At 43.1% G+C, this 19,385-nt stretch overlaps 1 protein-coding gene across 12 annotated transcripts in view; it reads left to right on the top strand.

The window, feature by feature from the left end:
• LOC5668075 (insulin receptor substrate 1) overlaps positions 1-19,385 on the top strand; it is a 216,589-nt gene that overhangs the window by 27,275 nt on the left and 169,929 nt on the right. The window contains exons 1-2 of one of the 12 annotated variants that reach the window (XM_061659767.1): positions 1,150-1,476; positions 2,023-3,632. The exons of 9 other annotated variants lie outside the window; for them this stretch is intronic. The gene's annotated coding sequence lies outside the window, so the exon portion shown is untranslated. Of the gene's footprint in view, positions 1-1,149; positions 1,477-2,022; positions 3,633-19,385 lie in introns of those variants that run through there. 2 more of the 12 variants (XM_061659758.1, XM_061659759.1) reach the window with 2 other exon arrangements.

The raw sequence follows: 19,385 nt of genomic DNA, 5'->3' as shown, positions 1-19,385 counted from the left end.
GGCCAAATTCAGCAAAACGGGAAAGAGCAACAGTTTTGTGTAACAGTCGCGCGATCCTGCCGGCCACGGGTCTGTTGTTTTTGTGTGAAAAAGAAAGGGGTGTGTTTGTGTATGTCTGTTTTCTTGCTTTGTACTTTTTCTCTCTATTATCTGGCCATTGTTACTTCCGGCCGATAACCTTGAAAAATTTGAGGGCAATTGTGTAATTGCCTCAAGTGTTTATATGGGATCGTGTTTTTGCGCAGTATTTAGATCATTTTATATTACGCATTGAAAAGCGGAAGAAAGAGGTGGTAAACATTTGGATATCATCCAAATATGATTTTTTATGTGTAAAATTGTTTGCTTGTTTTAGGTTAGATTTTTAAAATTCGTTTTTTATTCAAGCTATTATCCTCCAAGTTGAGCTAATAAGCCAAATTTTGGTATAACAAAGGGTCTTTTTATATTCTTGTGCTGGAGATTTTATAGATAAATCGTTCCTAAATCCAAACATGAAACACTCTTTAAAACTTCAAAGAATTTTTTTTTTCAAATATTTTCTTGGCCTGTTTAGCTATTTTCAATTTAAAGAATATTCTTTATACTATCCTCTTACTTTGATGAGCTTGGTGAGAAAATATAGTTTCATCAATTTTGACCTTAAAGATGCTCTACAATGTTGATCTCAGCTCATTGGAGGTTTTTGGATACATATAAGAGAAAGATGAATACTGTCCTTTCTTCATTAGACAAACCAATTAATAAATCATAAACATTTAAAAAAAATACAAAGAAAAAAAATAATTGAAAAATAATAACAATATTTCCAACGAGATTTGTTTAACACACGCACTTGGCTGCTCTTCTTTCCCGCGGGATGCACATTTTCGCCCGCCCGGCACTCACGCCGTTGTGTGGTTTCGCCTGTTTTGGGGCGAAAACACAGGGCCCCCGTCACTCAGAGCACAATGCGCACCCGGCGGGGCACGCTCACCCAACAAACAGTACCGAGAGAGCGTGAGTGACTCCGAACGCCGAGCGCGAGCGAGACAGCGCACGCAAATACCTACAAACGCCATAAACCGCTCTCTTTCCCGCTCTCGGGAGATGCTCTCTCACTCTCTCGCTCTGTCGGTCCGACTTCGTGCAATCGAGTGCAAGCCGAACGATCTCCGTTCTGGCGCGCGCTGGCCGCTTCGACGGGCCGGCAGCCGGAAAGTGATGGTTAAAAAAATTACAACGTTCAACCAGGACGGGTGTGTGTCTGTCCGCGTAGCGCGCGTGTTCGAGTTTTAAGGTGGTACAGCACCTCGCTGCCCTTCGAACTGTACGGAACGGCGTGTGTTGAAAGCGTTTACTCTCGGTGCGATTTACGCGATCGTTTTGTGTAGTGAATCACAGTTTTGAAAAAAATCTAAAAATCAAATCAAATACTCACTGAAAGTTTATTGGCGAAGAGCTCCTTTTTTGAAGTGCACCCTCAAGTTTTGTGTGGTAAGAAAGCAACGAATCGAAGAAATTGTAGCAGAATCGAAAAATTTGCTTCTAGAAGGGAAGAAAGTAAAACCAAAAACACACAAGTCAATGAATGAATGAACGGCATTTCACTGTGCTCGGATGATGTTTTGTTGTGCCAAAATGACCCAAAGTGCAACACGAGCAGCAAGGCAGCAGATTGGCTCCGATCATCATCTGCGCCGGGATGCTAATGAAGCGTTAAGGCGGCGATAAGAGCGTGTTTGTGCGATGATGGCCGGCCGATACGCGCGTGGCTCGAGTCGAATGGTCGGAGCCGAAGATCAGACCTAGCCGCACGCAGTGAGAGTGATTTGCGCGCCGGGTTTTTATGGTGAAATGAAGCCACTTTGTTGGGGCTGATAAAAGAGTGCTCAGAAGAAAAAGCGTCCCTTGGGGGAAAATGCTGCTGTGTGGTTTGGGTGTTGTTTTTCGATTCGATTAATCAGTGCATTTTATTGGTTGTGTTTGTGGTGCTTTTTTGTTAGTGTCTAATGTTCTTTATTATCTTTCAATATTTTATAGCAAAATAAAAAGGGAAAAACAAACAAAAGTGATTTAAAATTGAAAAAAAAATCAAGCATTAAAACGTTGTCACTCGACTACAGCTTGATCGAGTTTCTCGTTTGCGTTAGTTTTCCTTTTTCCCAATGTCTGTGGCATAAAAGCTCGCGCAAAGGTAAAATAAAGGTGAGCACAGCAGTGTGCCACTGTAAGAGAAAAAGGATCCAAAGAAGAAAATCAATACAAAAATAGTGGAACCAGAAAAAAAAGTTATCGTTCCAAAAAGATTCCAAAAAAGAGAGAAAAAAAAAAACAGCAGACGACGAACCTCCATCGGAAGAGTGAAAAACCCGCCTAAAGCGTAATATTTCCCGCTGCTTGTGTTTGTGTGTGCGTATTAGTATTTGTACGCCTAAAAAAAGGGCAAAGAAGGATCCTGCTTTCCTCCAGCAGGCTCCTTCGTTCTTCTAGTAGCCAAGTGGCAAGTTGTGTTGTGGCGCTCTCGCCCGTGTGTGTGTGAGTGTGTGTTGCGTTGGGATGTGCGTTAATGTTGCCGTAAAATAAATAATAATAATAGTAATCATCCCTACTACTACTACTACACCGCGCAAAGAACCACACAAAAGCTTTTCCTTCTTCTCCGTCGAGAGAAGGCGTCGTTCATTTTTCCGGGCCCGGTGAGCGACCCGCGCGTGTGTGTGTGTTTCTGTGTCCAAAAAGGATCGAAAAAAGCTTCCGTTTTTTGTTGTCTCCCCGTGTGCGCGTTGGCCCCGTATCCGGTGGGGGGGGGGTGTTTGTGTCCATGAAGCGAAGGGGAGAACCGGAATCCTCGACGGGATAACAGTCTCTCGCCCTTCGGAATGTGACGGCGCTGCTCGTGTGTGTGTGCGTGGTTGCGTGTGTGTGGTGTGCAAGAGCAATCCACTCCACCAGTGAAGGAAGGAAGTTCATTTTTTGGAGTGTGCGTGTATATGTGTGTGTGCCTCGTTCGATGAGGTTTGTTTGTCGTTTGCTCCCCCCGCCAAAGGGGACGAATTGCGTGCCGTAAGCTAATAAATTAGAAATTGAATGAAAATTAGTCCCAACTCGGGGACGAAGGGAAGGTGAAAATACAGGCAGAAGAGAAAAAGGGGGAAAAAAAGAAGTTTCTCCATCACCCACCTGGTCACCGGGTGTGCAAGAAGTCACCCGAATAATAAAAGGGCCGATTGTTATTGGCGGCCGCCGGGCGCGCCCGGTCTTTCGGTGTTGTTGCGGTGCGTGCGTGCGTTCTGTTTGTGCGTGAGTGTGTGTGTTTGTGGTCTTTAATTTTGGAAGGGCGCCCCTGCAAAGGAGGCGTGATCATCTCTCCACACACGAGTGTGTAAACGAGTGCATTTTGGGCGTTGTGCGTGCAATTGCGTGAATTGCGTCTAAACACACCTCCATCACACATGATCGGGCCCGGTATCGCGTAAGAAAGGGATTGTGCGCGAATATAAGAAGAAAAAACAAGCAATAAAAGCAAAGATTGAATCACGGTTCAACTCCATTGGAAGTGTTTTTTGCGTGTGGTGAAATCGGTAAAAGACGCGTGGTAAAAAACGATCGCGGGCCAACGCGAATATTCCTCAAGCTTTGTTTTGAATAATGTAAGTAAAAAGGTGAAACACAGTACTTTTGTAATCGTTTTGGGGCGGAGGTTTCAAAACCCCCCCTCCCTTGGGGGTGGTAGGGCTAGTGTAATTCCACTGGGTCCTGGCAGCTGCTGCCGGCTGCTAGTTTATAATATAATTTCTAAATGAAGTTCGTCCCGTACTGCCGCGGTCCGCGAACATCCCGTTTGGGGAATTATGGACGCAATTTTAAGCACTCCCAGCGGGATAATAGCTGATCGTGGGTTAAAGCAGCCAACTCCAACCGACGGCGGGGAAACAGAATTAAGACGTCGGCAAGGGTCCTATTGGAATGTAGAAGCATATTACTTAACTCCGGCTGAGGCTTCTTTCTATCCTGAGGGGGGAGGAATTAACAGAAATTGGTATTGATTTATAATTTGGTTTCCTTTTAGGAAGGATTTGAGACAGATTTACATAACTTGTTCATGCATTTGATTGATTGTAGGTCTTTTTTAATAGTGTTAATCAAACAAATGATTTTTATTTGTTCAGGGAGCTTCGGCATGTCTCGTCAATTCCTTTTTGGGAGAAATTTCCAGTTTAAATATTGTGTTGTGCAGTCATACATGGGCTAAAGGTTATTATGTTGCTTATTTTTAATGGCAAATTATCATCTTTATTGTCGAAAGGTGTATTTTTCCACTAGATTATTGGAATATTGGAATATTGGATTCCACTTAGAATATTGGAAAACATTATAATATCTTTTAAAGTTGATAATAGTAGCAACAAATCAATGGAATATTTGTTTCAGTTTCGATCATTACTTTCAACTTAATAAGGGTCAGATCGAACAGACAGTTTTAAATTCATTTTTGGACAAGTTATAAGTTATTAAATATTTACGGTTATCCTAATATTTTAAACACTGTAACATCATTTATTATTGATAATATCTTACATTTTACGTTTTAAGTTTATAAACATTAATGGAAATAAAAATCATTATTGAGGAGCTTAATAATTCCAGTCGTCTTTTTTACATGGGGTTTGACCGTTGGCTGCTGAATTTCCCCAGCCTAGATTATTTCAGCCTAAAAAATATGTAAACAAACGCAGGGATTCTTCTCAAGGACTCGAACAGGTTATCTCAGGTAGTTATAAATGATTGGCTAAAGCATGCAAATTTTGTCAAAAAATGTAAAAAAAAAAATGATTAAATTTTATCAAAATTATTGAAAGTACCATAACCCGCTTCAAACAGCAAAAAAAAAAACAGAAAACAAAACTACTCTAAAATGCATCCTTGTATACAAAATGATGCAATCCGATATGCCAGAACGTAATTTTCATATTGGAAGGAATATTGTTTCACTGACAGGTTGAAATTTGAGCTTGTTGGCTAGAAATAGAACCAAACGGTTGCCTGACAGTTCTGTGTAAGCAAACGTAAGCTGTCAACTGCAGAATTAAATTCCCGTTTTAGTCGAATTTTCAAAAAAAAAATGGATAAAATTGATTTCTTCAGTTACAACTGTTTCAAATGCTTAATTTAGTAGCCAAAACCTATCACTTCAAGCAACATTGCACCAATTTAGTGTTAATTTGACATTTTTCTCCGTTCGCACGAATAGCGAATATTTGAGACAAACCTATGGCATATATTTTATTCCTTATTGTTTTAAATATTACTTTTACAAAAAGTAATGTAATTAAAAACAACGACCATCAAGCCATTTTCATAGCTTTTTTGAATGCTCATGTATTTAATCATGTATCGATGTTTTTTAAACACTACAGTAAAATCTCTCTGAGATGTAGTCTCTTTAAGATGAACATTTTGACGGTCCCGTCATATTCCATACATTATATGTCTCTTAAAGATGAAGATCTCTCATCTCTTATAGAATGTTCACCTCTCTTCAAGATGAAGATGAACATTCTATAAGATGCATATACGATTTGGCAAACGAAATTCCCTTAGATAAATTTTTGAGCGACAGTTCACAAAAATATTTGTAAAAGCATCCCAGGTTTTTTCGACGGTTTCTTGGAAACTTCATAGCAACAACTTCATTAGTTTTCCTCAACATGAATATCTCTCTAAGTTGACGACGGTCCCTTGAAGATTCACCTTAGGGAGATTTCACTGTATTTCAATGAAAAACAAATAGAACTGTAAAAGAAATCTGTTTCTTCAGCTCATAAAAAAAAAACAGATTCTTCAACATTCAAAACAACATTCATCGAGGGCAATGACAGCTTTCACAGAATAAATGTAAAAATATTGTAATTGTTATGACTTGATAACACCGAGCACCTGAACTTCTTCATAACAAAGCGTCCCTTAGCTAATAATAGCATCGATTGTTTTGCACTCCAGCATCCACTTGCGCCCGTTCGATGCTGCTTGGCCGCAGTCAGCTAGGTACGGGAAGATCGAAGTGTTTTGACAGCGTTGTAAACGATGACGCGGTTTCAGCCGCCGGCGTGTGAGGCTGTCAAAAATAAAGGCGGTGGGCGAAGTGGTGTAGTGGGGTGGTGTGATATTTGCGTGTGCACCGACCGTTGGCGCCATTTATTTTCGTCCAGCAAGCGTGTACTATCAGAGCTGCCGCCTGTTTACCGCCACCACCGCCGCCAATCGGTGCCAATGGGACTTTGACATCACGTTACTTTGCTTACGTTTTGTGTCCCCTCCCTTTCAACCCAACCCTATGGAGTGTTTGTTTGATTTGCAGGTTTGAAAGGCCCAGATGGGGACTGTAACTGGCGGCACTCGTGACGTCACAGAACGTCCCCGGAGTAGTGCGCATAGATATATTTTCGTTGTGCATGTGCGGTACAGCGTGTTGTCAACTGCCGGTTACATCCACAATTCACAAATCTCACACCAAATTGGCTGTTGTTGTTATGTTGCTAGTTTTGCGCTCCTCCAAAGCAGAGCGAAAAAAGAACAGAGAAAAAAGTGGCATTTTGGTTTGCTCCGGCACGCGGTGTGTGACGTGCGCTTGATGCCAGAGGCGCACCACCCGTAACGATGAGAGCTGATAATGCCTTCGCTGACTTTTCACCGGCGCGGGGGCCTTCATCATGATGATGAATGAATTTTTCTGTGCACCTTTTTCGGTGGTGCTTCCTTCCTTTCTTCACAGGAATTGTCATTCATTCTTTGCTCACTCGACGACCTATTCACCTTCCCACATCCCCATGATCATCATCCTGGGTGCTGCTCGGAGGCGATAAAGTGCGACACTCTCGCGCACGTTCGCTTGTGACGACAGACAAACAGAACAAACAAACCCCCGCTGGCTGGCTGGCCACACACTGCTGGGGTCCACTTTCGATTTTCTTCTTGTCCGCCTTCCCTGTCGCTGGAAGGTTCGGGAGTTGGGGCGGTTTTTTTGTTCGCTCTCTTTCGTGTTTGTGCCTTTGCTTCGCTGGTCAGTCCCCTTGGTTTGTGCGAAATATCACCGATAAGAGCGAAAACGCGCGCACCCCGCCGAGGTCGTTGTAAAAAAACACACCGCGAAGGAATAGAAAAAACCAACCGATTTGAAACGCGCGTATGTTAAACAGGAAAAGGAAGAAGAGCAAGAAGAAGTGGCTAATAAGGAACAGAAGGAAACAGCCGCAGCCCCGGCGCACACCAACGTGTAAGAAGGGAATGTATCTCAACTCAAGCACACACACACGCCACCACCACCACTACTACTACGGAACCATGTTGCTCGTGCGTGTTGTGCTGTTGCTGTGGGCCACCACCATCGCCCAGTGCGGGGCCAGTACAGAGCTGGCAGTGTTGTTATTTAGTCTGAAATGATACCGGTTTGCTGCGTGGACCACCGACCGGTATTTTTATGTTTGTTGCTGGTGCACATTCCACCGTCCACAATCATCATCATCAGTAGCAGCGGCAGCATCATCGCGTCGCTCACTCACTCTCTCTCTGTTGCTCTCCTGGGCAGTGGACAGCAGTTGGGAAGGAATTTTTCGCGATCACCACGCACACCTCATACACTCAAAGCATAACATCATCATCATCATCATCATCCTCATCATCCTCATCATTACAGTCATCAACGGCGATCGCCATGCGAGAGCGAGATCCGCGAAAAATCGTCGATTCTTTTATCGCGTGGTGGGGTCGCGTCGTGTCCACTCGTCGGGTTCACAACACAAACCACTCGCACACACACAAATATACATTCTATTGCGTGCGTAAAAGTGTTTGTGGGAAGTACACGCACACACGCGCATCATGTTTGCGCACGGTTGTTTTGCGAGAATATTGCGCAAAGGATGGGCCGAGTTGCTTGCGTTAGTGGGGGGGGGGGGGGGGGGGGGGGGTGGGGTGGCGTATTTTTGCGCGTTTCCGTGTTTGGAACCTTTTTTATTCCACTGCTGCTCCAGGCCAGAGGGTTCAGTTCACTTTACCGTCGCGATCCTTTTATGCCTTTATGTTTTCGATGTCGATCATCAACGCGCCTCTCTCTCTCTCTCTCTCTCTCTCACCGGCCGCCGTACGAGCGCACGCCGGATCTCGATCGTGCATGTGCGCTCTCTCTCTCTCACGCGCTCTCTTGTGGTTTTGTTTTTCGGTCGCTGCGTGAATTTGCTCTGGACTATGGTGCGGGTAAAGGACAAATGTCGGGTTTTTCGGGGACCGCAGTTTTCGTGATTATCAAGCTTATTTTATTCTTGCAATCGAGAAGTTTCGATGTCGAGTTGAATTTTGCTAAGGAAATCAGGTATATTTTGCAACCAAACTATCTCGCTTCTAATAGTGCTCTAATAGTGGCTTCGAAGTTTCCATAGAATTGTGTCAAGTAGTAGTATTTTATCCATGAAAGCATCTACGCGTTCTTTCGATTACAGAGTGAGAGTCAAGCCATTTGTTCTCTAGATCAAAACTCTAGCAGAAATGGGTAACACTCGTTGTTTTGCTAGTTAGGAAGTAAAATATTTCAGTTTCCTATGTTTCCAGTATCTATGAAAAATTAAGAAATGATATTGAAAATCAATCAACGAAAATAATTTATATGTCAATTCAACCAAATTTGAAGGACCCAAAGTACCAAAAACGTATAATTCAATGAAATTAGATGACAATAGTAGATCATTTATTTTGATTACTTGTCTGAAAATTCCTGATTTTGGACTTTCATTCTGATTTTGTGAACGTATTTTCAAGTCATCTCCGATAGTTATCGATTTCAGAATCAGAATTGGAACAACATTAAAAAGTAATTTTTTTTCAAATTTCCACAATTAAATTCAATCCATAATTAAATAAATAAATCAAGAAGACTTGATTTTTTGACATTTTGATGGGTATATGACTGTTAAAATATTCAAATTTGAGTTGTATTTTCCGTACTCAATGTCAGTTTTGCGTATTGCCATATTAGATTTCAACAATTGTGTAGTTGGGTAATGTCAACTCATTACACACCGATAGAAACAAAGAAAAAAGAACCGATACCTGGGAGTAGACGAATGAAATGTTTGGGAGCTTTAACTCTCCCCATTCTGATGATTGTTAACCTGAGTTTCTGACTGATCTAAATTCAAAATTTTGGATAAAAATAGTCATAGATCATGAAATCATGAAACAATTCCGACACAGACACATCCGTAAGCTTAATTGCAAAGTATATGCTGTTATTTGGTATGATTCACAGTTTGGCTTAAAGATTTGATTTCAGTAATGGAGATAACAAAAAAAAAAACTACAGAATTGGTGGTTTTTTGGGATTTAAAAAAATGTTTAATCATATCGCTAATGTCGACATTGTCTATACGTCATTTTTTTTAATTTCAATTTTCAAACATAAAATTATTGTTCAACAGATTCAGGATAAATGAATTTTACAATCTTTCTCCAATCGAAAAATTTCCTTGGGATGTAATCCAAACAAGTCCACGCGACGTCCGCTTGCATCCCATAGTGATCCGTACCCGGACTTTGCACACTTCCGACATTTGGCAAATTCCTACCAAACCTTCCGCGCCCGCGCCCTCGTTGGCCCCCAAAAACCATCATCATCCCCTTGCTTCCTGCCCAAAAGTTCCCCGCCGCGTGCACACCCGGGCACCGGTGGGGTACGGTTTTGCGCGCTTTGCGTGGTGTGTATGGTTGGTGTGAGCATTACAGATTCTCCCTCTTCCGTCCGTCCCCTTTCGTGGGCCCATTCACCTTTCGTTCCGCTGCTGCCGCTGCGGCCGGTGCGTGCGTACCGTTGCGTGTGTTGGTGCTTACGCGATCTGGCTGCGTGTTATTTATTTGTTCTTGTTTTTGTTTGTGTGTCGTTTTTTCCTTCTTCGTCTCTGTGAGCTTCTCTCGCTCGCTCGCTGATTTGCCGACTGTAGTAGTAGTAGTAGTATTAGTGGTACTGTTGCTGTTGCTAACGTTAGTAGTAGTGGTGGTGGTGGTGGTGATGGTGGTACCGCTGCTGGTTGTTGTTGTTGTTGTTTTTGTCGAGACGAACGGCCCCCTTGTTCCCGAAATGTCAACGAACGGCGCCAAGGTTACACCGTTTGCTTGATAAACAAATTAATAGTCAGTCTAAAAACAAAATTAAGCGTAGCCTTGAAAGTAAACACCACCAAACCTCCAAACATCACCACCACCACTACCAAGCGTCATCGTTGTGTTTGGTGCATTAGAAAAAAAGAGGCTATAGAGTGTGTGGGTGTGTGCGTATTTATGTATGTGAATAGAAGAAACTAGAAAGAAGATTGTCGATGTGGTCCGTCCATCGAGCCGATCATATTGTTCCCCACTTCATCGGCCCTTACACAGGGGGTGGGGTGGGGTGGGTGATTATGCGAAACACTTCACAGTTTCTCCCATGCAGGCACGCCGTCGCTCCCCCCTGCACGCCCAGATTTAGTTGCAAGGGCATGAACTCAGACCGAATTTTGTCGTCTTTATGCTGTTGTTATGCTAAAGGCAACTTTTTTTGTTGTTTTTTTGAGGGGCTAATCTGATGAAATCGTTTGCCAATGTTTTGGCCTGGAAGAGTTGTTGCTTTCTCGATCAAACAGCTTCACTGCGACGCGATCGACGGGTTATGGTTGAGAGTCGCCGTTGCGGAATTGGGAAAGTTGTTTCCTTCTGGCCGGTGAGTGCGCGAGAGGGAACCATTAAGTGAACTTGTTTGGTTTTCGGTGATCGGTTTGGGAGCGGTTTAGATGGGTGGAACATGGCTCAAAAGCATGCCGCAATCGATTGGCATTTGGGGTTTTTATTGATGTCCTCATCAAATTAAGTATATATTGGAAAATTTTCCTATTGGAATTAATTGGAATCTGTTAAAGCATTCAAATTTCTGTTCTTTTGTAACAGTATGGCCCGATTTGAATGTTTTGGGATCCGCAGAACATGTCCGAAACTTGTACCGCCTGTCTATTCGCCCGTACAGACACGACACTCGCTCACGGGTTAGGATGTTGGTAACACACGACAACCAACCGCGAACGAAAAGCACCACCCTCCACCACCCCTATTTAAGCCGGTGGCGTGGTGATGGTGCCTCCCCAATATCCCATCTCTGTGTTTGTGTGTGCTGAGCGTGTGTGTGTGTGTTATCACAGCCCTCGTCCCACCAACTCCTCTCGCTTCTCCCGTTCATTTGAGAGAATTTGGCTGCTTGTTACGGTGGTGTACGTGGCGCGCTCTGGCGCCTGCTGCGCGCGTATCAAATGCGTATCAAATTTGGAATTTGGCCTACTCGCACCACCACTACTCAACAACACCACCACCACCACCAACAACGGGGAGCGGATAAGGGAATTTTGCGCTGCAAATGGAAGGCCGGTGCTCGTCGTGGGGTGCAAAGTGAGCCGCACAGGCTTTCGGCGCTCGTTATCTTTGCTAATCAGTCAAAAGCCAGGGGCCTGGTTTAGGCTGTATGATTTTTTATTTTTTTTGGGGAGTGGAATAGGGAAGGAACTACATGATGTTTACGCCCGAACCGGGTGATATTGCTGTGTGCAGGGGCAAATTGTGTAATCGTTTGCAATGACATTATAGCTAAATCAGCTCTAGAAGTAACTCTTTTTTTGGGGCATGAACACACAAGCGAGAGTTTTTTTTTATTCGAATGAAGGCTAATGTCAAGGGTGGATGTGGTTTAAGATTGTGAAATTGTTTGAGGATGAAGAATATGTTTCATATTTTCCGCGATTTTGGCTTGAATTCATTTTATTTGATTCGCTAGCTGTGATTTGAATCATTATGATAGAATCGTTTGCTTCCAGACGCTAATAAGATTAGCCAAGTCAAAGGCCGTTATGAATTGCATGAAATTATAGGCTCCAGCTACTAAAAGTAATTCATGTATCAATAAATTAAATCAAATAATTTACCAATAAATGTGAAAAATAGCCATTTTTATCATCTTTGTAGAACTATATCTCAATATCTTTTTCAAAAGATTCAGAATTTTATTTCAAAAGATTTCAATGTTTTGGTAGCATTGGCAAAATTAGAAGTAACCCAGAATGTTTGAAACATACTACAGTGGAGCGCCGATTATCCGGGCTCTTCAGGACTCGACCTCACACAGATAGTCGAATAACACGGATAATGTGTCAAAGTATTAATTTTATCACAAATTCCTGATATATTTTTGAAATTTATATTATGTTTTCGTAAAACCGATTAAGTTTGTTTTTATAAACTTCATGTTTTTCCAATGAGAATATTTGAAACGTGCCATGAATTATAGCGTTTTTTGATATCAAAATGTGCAATGATAACCGTTTTTTTTTTCAAATATACTCTTTAGCACGCAATGCCATCTTTGTATTGAACTGTCATCTTTGTATTGAACAGCACGGATAAACGGACAACCGAAGAAAAAGTACCGGTATAAACGGCGCTCTGCTGTATTACGAATGCCTATTAATGCCTTTTTCTTATTATTTAATTTTTAAATGCTTGAAATTTAAGTTTTTTTTTATATTTCAATGATATATTGTATCGATTGGAAGTGAATCAGTGAGTCAATCCATAACTGATCCGATTCTTATCGTGTTGAATAGATCCGATTCTTATCGTGTAGAATCGTATAAGAAAAGACATATGATAGAATGAGTTACGTTAGAAAGCAAGTGACATTGTTGATAAATGCTCTATTTGTCGTTAAGTACTGCTTACAATGAAGATTTTTATGACCGAATCGTCAAAGAACTGATTGCAAGTAACTCAGTGAGCTATTCTTAAATTTTTTTGCTTGTTTATGCTTGGAGTTACATGTTCTTTCGAGTCTTGTTGAATCTATTTCGATTGATTCATTTCAAGCCAATTTTGATGCCGATCACTTCGATCGATCAGTTTGCGAAACAACTCGTTCTAATGATTCTTTTTACGTTGACTCAATTCATCACACGAAATCACACCTACCGAAAAACAACAAGAAGTGTTAATGTGTGCTTGATTTACAGATAATAACTTCATTGATTACTATCGAAGTATTTTCGACACTGGGAGAGCGCGCCCCGCAAGCAAGAGCTTTTGTTATTGTCCTATGCTTTATCCGCGCGTCTTCTTTCAATCCATCCATCGCCGGACTTGTCCCCCGCTCCTCTGTTCCCCATTCTGTGGAATGTGTTTCACGTTTTGCGTCATACCTTTCACATTTCTTCGGTTTGGTGTGGTACCCGTTCCATTTCCCCATTGCGACCGCTTCGGTATTGGAACGTTCCCGGCCACCAACCGGCACTCCAGAGTGCTTATTACATTTTCAATCTCTTAGCACGTCATCTCTCAAACTCCCACCCTCTTTGTATCCCACATCCACAAGATCGGGCAGTTCGGTTTAGCATTATTGGTGTAAGAAGAGCGGCGAGTGGCCGCCAGTACTCGGGCGCGGTACGCGGAAAGCCAAAACCAATCATCTGCCCGTTCGCTGCCCAAACACCACCGCGCGCCGCCGTTGTGCTCCTCTGACGCGCATTCATAAATCCGTGAATGAATCTTCTGTGGCCCGGTTTTCGCAGCCCGGGATCGAACGATGAATGAAAGGCTCCACAGCTCCACCGAACTCGACGCCAAAAAGTTTCGCCTTGCTCCTCTCCTCCTCTTTCAGCGATGTCGATGCCTGCCCCGGCACATTCGCACTCGGGGCGTTCAACAGGTCCAACACGGCTGGTGGACGGCTTATGCTCTGTGCTACCGGTGGTGGTGGTTGTTGGTGGATGGATGATGCGGTCGTGCGGTTTGGAGAGTCTCAAAAGCAAACCAATCCATTCCTCCAAAGCCGCCCCCACTCCCGTCCTCGGGAGTGATGAAAGGGCGCTCGGGCTTTGCTTCGTTCTCGCGCTGGCGGCGGCTTATTTATTTTCCTGCTGCCGCCCGTTTATGCTCGCGCGCCTACCCCCCGTCCCTTTGCTCGTTTATGCTGCGAAAAAGGTGGCCCCGGTGTATCGGTGTAAGTTTGGCACCCCGGCGGGAGGATTGCCACCTTTTTGTTGAGGTGTGGAGGTGTGGAAGCGCGTCACAGGGCTGCGAGATGTAACGAACAGGAAATAGGCCGTAAAACGGTAAGCCGATGATCAATCGGTGCACCAAGGGGATAACGGGGTGTATGGCGGCTGTTATGATTCTGTAGCTGAACTTCAGTGTGTGGTGGCCTACGGCTTCGATCGAGCTTCGTTTTGGTCCGTTCCCGCGCTCGCGCCCTGATCTGACCCAATCAATCACGATCGTTGCTCGTTTCGCTTTAGTTTTAATGTCTTAACCACTCTGAAGAATGGGTGATTCCACTTTGGAGATGTGTATCGGTGCATCGGTTCGATTTTTTTGGGTGTAAACCTTGGATAAACAGCAACGCGGCGTTACCATTTTGTTTCATCCCAAAAAAAAGTACACCCATCCACACGTTTGCTTGATGTGTTATGGCGGAAATGAAACCAACTGTTGTGCTGAACTGCTAATGGAAACTATCGCTCGCGGGTGCTGTTGTGATGCTCGTGTTTTTTTGTGAGTTTTATTCATAACACTCACCGGCAGAATAACTGCGGAAATTCGACCGATGCATTGATCAGGGCTCGTTTGCTTAATCTATACTTCCGCAGCGGACGGGCGGGCAGGGAAGGTGCCCTTTCATCCATGCCGATAATGGGATGAAGATTCAGTTTCAGATGGACAATAATTGCCGTGCTGGATATTGATTTCAGCCCCATCAAGTGGTGGGTAGCAGGGTTGTTTCGGGCGGACGCGGAATAATTGCATATCTGTTTGATACCGGAATATAAAAGAGTTTTTACGAGCTACGGATGGGTGTGTGTGTGTGTATGCAGCTTACTGTTTTTCATCCGGTTATAATGGTCATTGAGAGGTTTTGTTGTTGTGTTTAAGTCGTTACGGAAAATGAGGCATTTAAGCGTGTTTTGTCCAAGAGCAATTGATTTGTTGTTTCTTGGGGAATTGATGTTGGCGATTGTTTTTATTGCTAAATAGGATCTTGAGAATCTTATTAAAGTTTCAATCGCAACAAAATGCGTCTAAAAGATCGAAAGAATCCGATGAGGTGCTGATCAAAGATCTTGTCCAAGAAGAAGAAGAACAGATGAAGATGTTATCAATAGAGATCTTCATTACGTCCATTTGGGGTCCTAACGCGTCCTAACCATTATGTCCTTAATATTTCTTTCGGCTGGTAGTTATGTTAAGTATATCAGCTGAAGATCTTGACATGTAACTCTTCTGCATGTTAGGTTCTTATGCCTCTAGACATCGATGCCAAATTTTTCTTTGGTAAGAATGTCTGGTGGACATAAAAAGCCTGGATGAATTGACAAAGATTTGCGTTAAACTCATTAAGGTTTCTCAGTATCTTCTTATGACACCCAGAATTCCTATCCTTGAAGACTTGATAAAATGATATTTTGAGTCCTGATCGTTCAGAGATTAGTTTCTGGGTTTTTTTAGATATCCTGGTCTGTTCTGGAGGTTACAATAGTTATTTCCTCCTAGCATGCCTTCTCTAGAACAGAGTTCCCCAGGAATTACGACAACTTGAAAGAACTTTTGAATTAGCTGTTCAATAGTCGTTCATATTTATAATATGTCATTTAAAAATGTTGGATCATATTGTGCCTAAACGATTCTTTATCAGAACCGTACTTCTTGGTAGTTCAATAGTCTTCAAAATGCATCTTGCTTCTGAGGATATTGGTACATCGCTTTCAAGCCAGCAGCAAAGCGTGTTCTCAACCATTTGTTTTACGAAAAACATGAACCTATTATAACGCCTTTGCGCTTTTTCACCGTGCGGGTTGTCGCTTTGATAAACGACTACAAGACATCGAGCTGTATTATGCTGCAGCGCTGCCTGCGAGTTGGCAGAACGATTTGCGCTCATGCTCTGGCGGGAAAGCTATGAAGTGTGAGCCCTACATTATTGGGCTCATTACTCATCGCGAACTCATCTTCTTACGCCGGAGGAGCGCGTCCGAGCGTACTGGTCTGGTGCGCGTGCGTTGGTGGTGTGTGGAATATTTCAAAACCAGCAGCCAATTCGAAGGCGGAAAGGCCCGCCAACAGAACGGCTGCTTCTGCCAACAAAACGGACTTGGACTGTAGCAAAGAGTCTCTCGCTGGCTAACGGACAACGTTCGTTCTGCATCGCGGGAGTATCGTAACACCGGCATCAACGGTTGGCCGGCTGCCGATAGTAGGGAGCGTAGCCAAGGTTTCGAAAGCAGTGCTATTATCGTTAATAGCCGCTCATTTCGTTCAGGGTGGAGTTGCTTTTTTTGTTCATTGTTCTCTCTGTGTCCTTTTGGATAGAAAACGATAGATGGTAAAGACATTTTTGGGATCATCGGTGAATGCCGTCGTCGTTGCTGAAAAGACTAAATCAAAGTTCATAAAAAGAAATGTTAGGATCGTTCACTCCCTTGTCTTGACGCCAAATGAAGTGTCTGAATTCATTGATACGTTCTCACTATGTATTGAGACGATTATTTCAAGTGCAATTTAATCGTTCTCCTTTTGGTACATCATACGCAACAATTCACAAAGCGTCGATCGGTCACAAATCCCACTCAACGGCTTTGACAAACCGTTTCCTAACGCGGTGTGTCCATACGTTGGCAACAATTTCGGTGGTTGTAGCCTGATGACTACGATCTCCTTTTGCACTGTTTGTTTACTTCAAAAAACTGGCGGATGCCATACCATTCATGGGAAGAGTTACGGCTTTTAGCCGTTGATTTATGGTGTTACCGAATCGATTTCCTTCCACCTTTCTTCATCCTTAATACCACCATCCAAAGTTCCTTTGAGAAACGTACCAAAAAAAACCCACAAAAACTTGAAACCGCCGACAACTAATGCGACCCACAGACAGTCACAGGCACGGCGATTGACCGCAGCCAGACACGATCCTCGAGATCCGGGGTCCGGTCGGCCGGCCGGTTGATCTTTCGAGAGAAAATTGGAGCAGCAGTCGACCGACGTCCCCGCGATCATGTCTCGCCGAGTTTGCGAAATAATTTCGCACGGCCCCGGACCCGTCTGGGTCGCAAAATATATCTCTGCATGTGTGTGTGTGCGTGGTTCTTTTTTGCAAACAATTTCTTCTTCCTGCGATATCCCGCCATCATCTCCCGGTCGGTGGTCGGTGTTTGGGGTTGTTGTTGTGCAAAATTTTTGTTTACGACCCGCGCGCCCAGACGTTAAATGAGTGGAACCCCACATCAGAGAAGCAGCAGCAAGGCACAACAAAAAAAAAACCCGCCGAAATCCTAAATGGGATCTTTCCCGTGTGACGGCGGCGGCGGCGGCGGCGGTGGCGGCCCCGAAGGAATTAACGAAACCGAAATTAAATAAAACGGCGAGACACACACGATTGATGTATTTCTCGTGCGGGGTTTTTGGTTGAAAAATTCGCAGGTATATAGATATGCAACCGAAAAGGGGGGCGGCGGCGAAATGGTTGATGATGATTTGCGAATGTGCAGACTAGGCGGGTGAGCGGGACGGTTCAAGGAGAGGCAAAGACCAGACCAGACAAACAAGCGCAGTAGACGGGTAAGGGGGAAAAAACATCAACAACACAAAAAACCCTTAACCAACAACACATGAAACAAAACCGTCTCACAAAACCGCCCGAGACGCAGCATAATCCATCGCTGGGTCCGTTTCTAAGTGGGTTTGCATATTTCGACGCAACAGCGCCGACAGGCCCGGCCGTTTGTTTTGTTGGCCGTTTTCGCCGTTTATCTGTCGGGATATCTCCTCCGTCGGGCGATCATCCAACGGTGATCCGGCGGGAGTGTATGTGTCCCTCTCACCACCACCAGTCCGAATTGCAGACTGGAACCTGGATCCCTTCGTTCCTTTGCCGATTCCTTGTGTTTCTCCCGATGCGATTTGGGTTAAGATTAAGTTGAAATGTGTTTTTTTAATTGCGAAAGGCAGGCAAAATTGACAGAAGAGCGCAAAAGGATTATTCATGTTTTATTAAATTACCAATTATTGATGATTTATTGTACTCCGGGCGTTTACACTGTGGGGTGGGTACACTGGCATGGTGTAATTTGAGCCTGATTTTTCGGCACCGTAGATGACGATGTTGTCGCAATGAAAGGAACTTTCTCGAAATGGCGGGACTTTTGGTGAATATATCCTCTTAGGCCTAATGTTAATTAAATGATTACGGAGTGAAGTGCAATTAAAATTAAGGATTTTAGGGTCTGTTTCGAGCCGAATGGTTAATTGCAATAATTTAAAACAAATTTTACACAATTATTTATGTTTTTGAATGCCCAAAAACTAAACTCTAACTAATGAAGGTTGGAATGTTACTTCAAAAGAACTAAGGAAGTTTGAGCAAATTTCAGAATTCTCTTAATTTGGGTTCTTTGTTACTTGTCGATCAACATTTTTGATTTTTTCCATTTTTTTCCTTAATCAGTGATATTCAAGAGATTAAATAACTGCTTAAAAAAGTACAAAAAATAAAAAAGTATACTCAACAAACACAAAACAGTAACAAAGTACACAAGAATAGATCGTTTAAAAATCCATCAAATCCAAATAAGGGGCCCTTTTCGTTTTAAGTTCGTAGGCTGAATTTTCAGCCTATCAGCTGTTTCCATTGTATAGCAGTTTTCGAGCAGCTATCTAAGTGGGTAAAGTATACAGGTGGGTTTATCCCAAGGTGGATGAATTTAGAAGGCTGAATTGTATCGCTTCTGCTTCTGAATGAAGATTTAAAGAGTGTTTTGAGTATTCTTCAAGCCTCCAGAAAGCTTGTTTGAACAAAACTTTTCACCTATCCTGTTAAAAAGTGATATTCAAATTTGGATATCAAAAGACCACCTGAACTACATACACTTTGATTATGGATTCCATCACCAGATCTCTTTAATGCACCTTGGGATAAATGAAAACACGACCTTGTTTTGCCATTTTTCGAGCAGGTACTCGAATCTAATTCTAGCCTTGAGGCTAGAAGAATCTAGACTGGAAATTGCACGCTAGTTTTGTGTGTGCTTTTGTATTGAGTGTTTACATGACTTCAGCCTCCAACTGTCAAACTCCATACATAAAATGACTAGAATCGTGAAGGGCCCCTAAGTTGGCAAATTTAGGCAAGGAATTAAAATAACGAATAAACCGTTCCCGTCTTCAATTACAACTTGATCGAAAATCCCTTCGAAAGGATCAACCGTTATTTATTCGCCTTTCGAAAAGATCATGTGGAAAACCTATCCGCTTCTAAAGGGTTTAATTGTTGTAGCATCTTTTTATGATTTTTTTTTCCG

Source organism: Anopheles gambiae, chromosome 3 (genome assembly GCF_943734735.2).
Source record: "Anopheles gambiae chromosome 3, idAnoGambNW_F1_1, whole genome shotgun sequence".
NCBI classification, from domain to species: Eukaryota; Metazoa; Arthropoda; class Insecta; order Diptera; family Culicidae; genus Anopheles; species Anopheles gambiae.
This window is presented reverse-complemented; position numbering and strand designations above follow the sequence as displayed.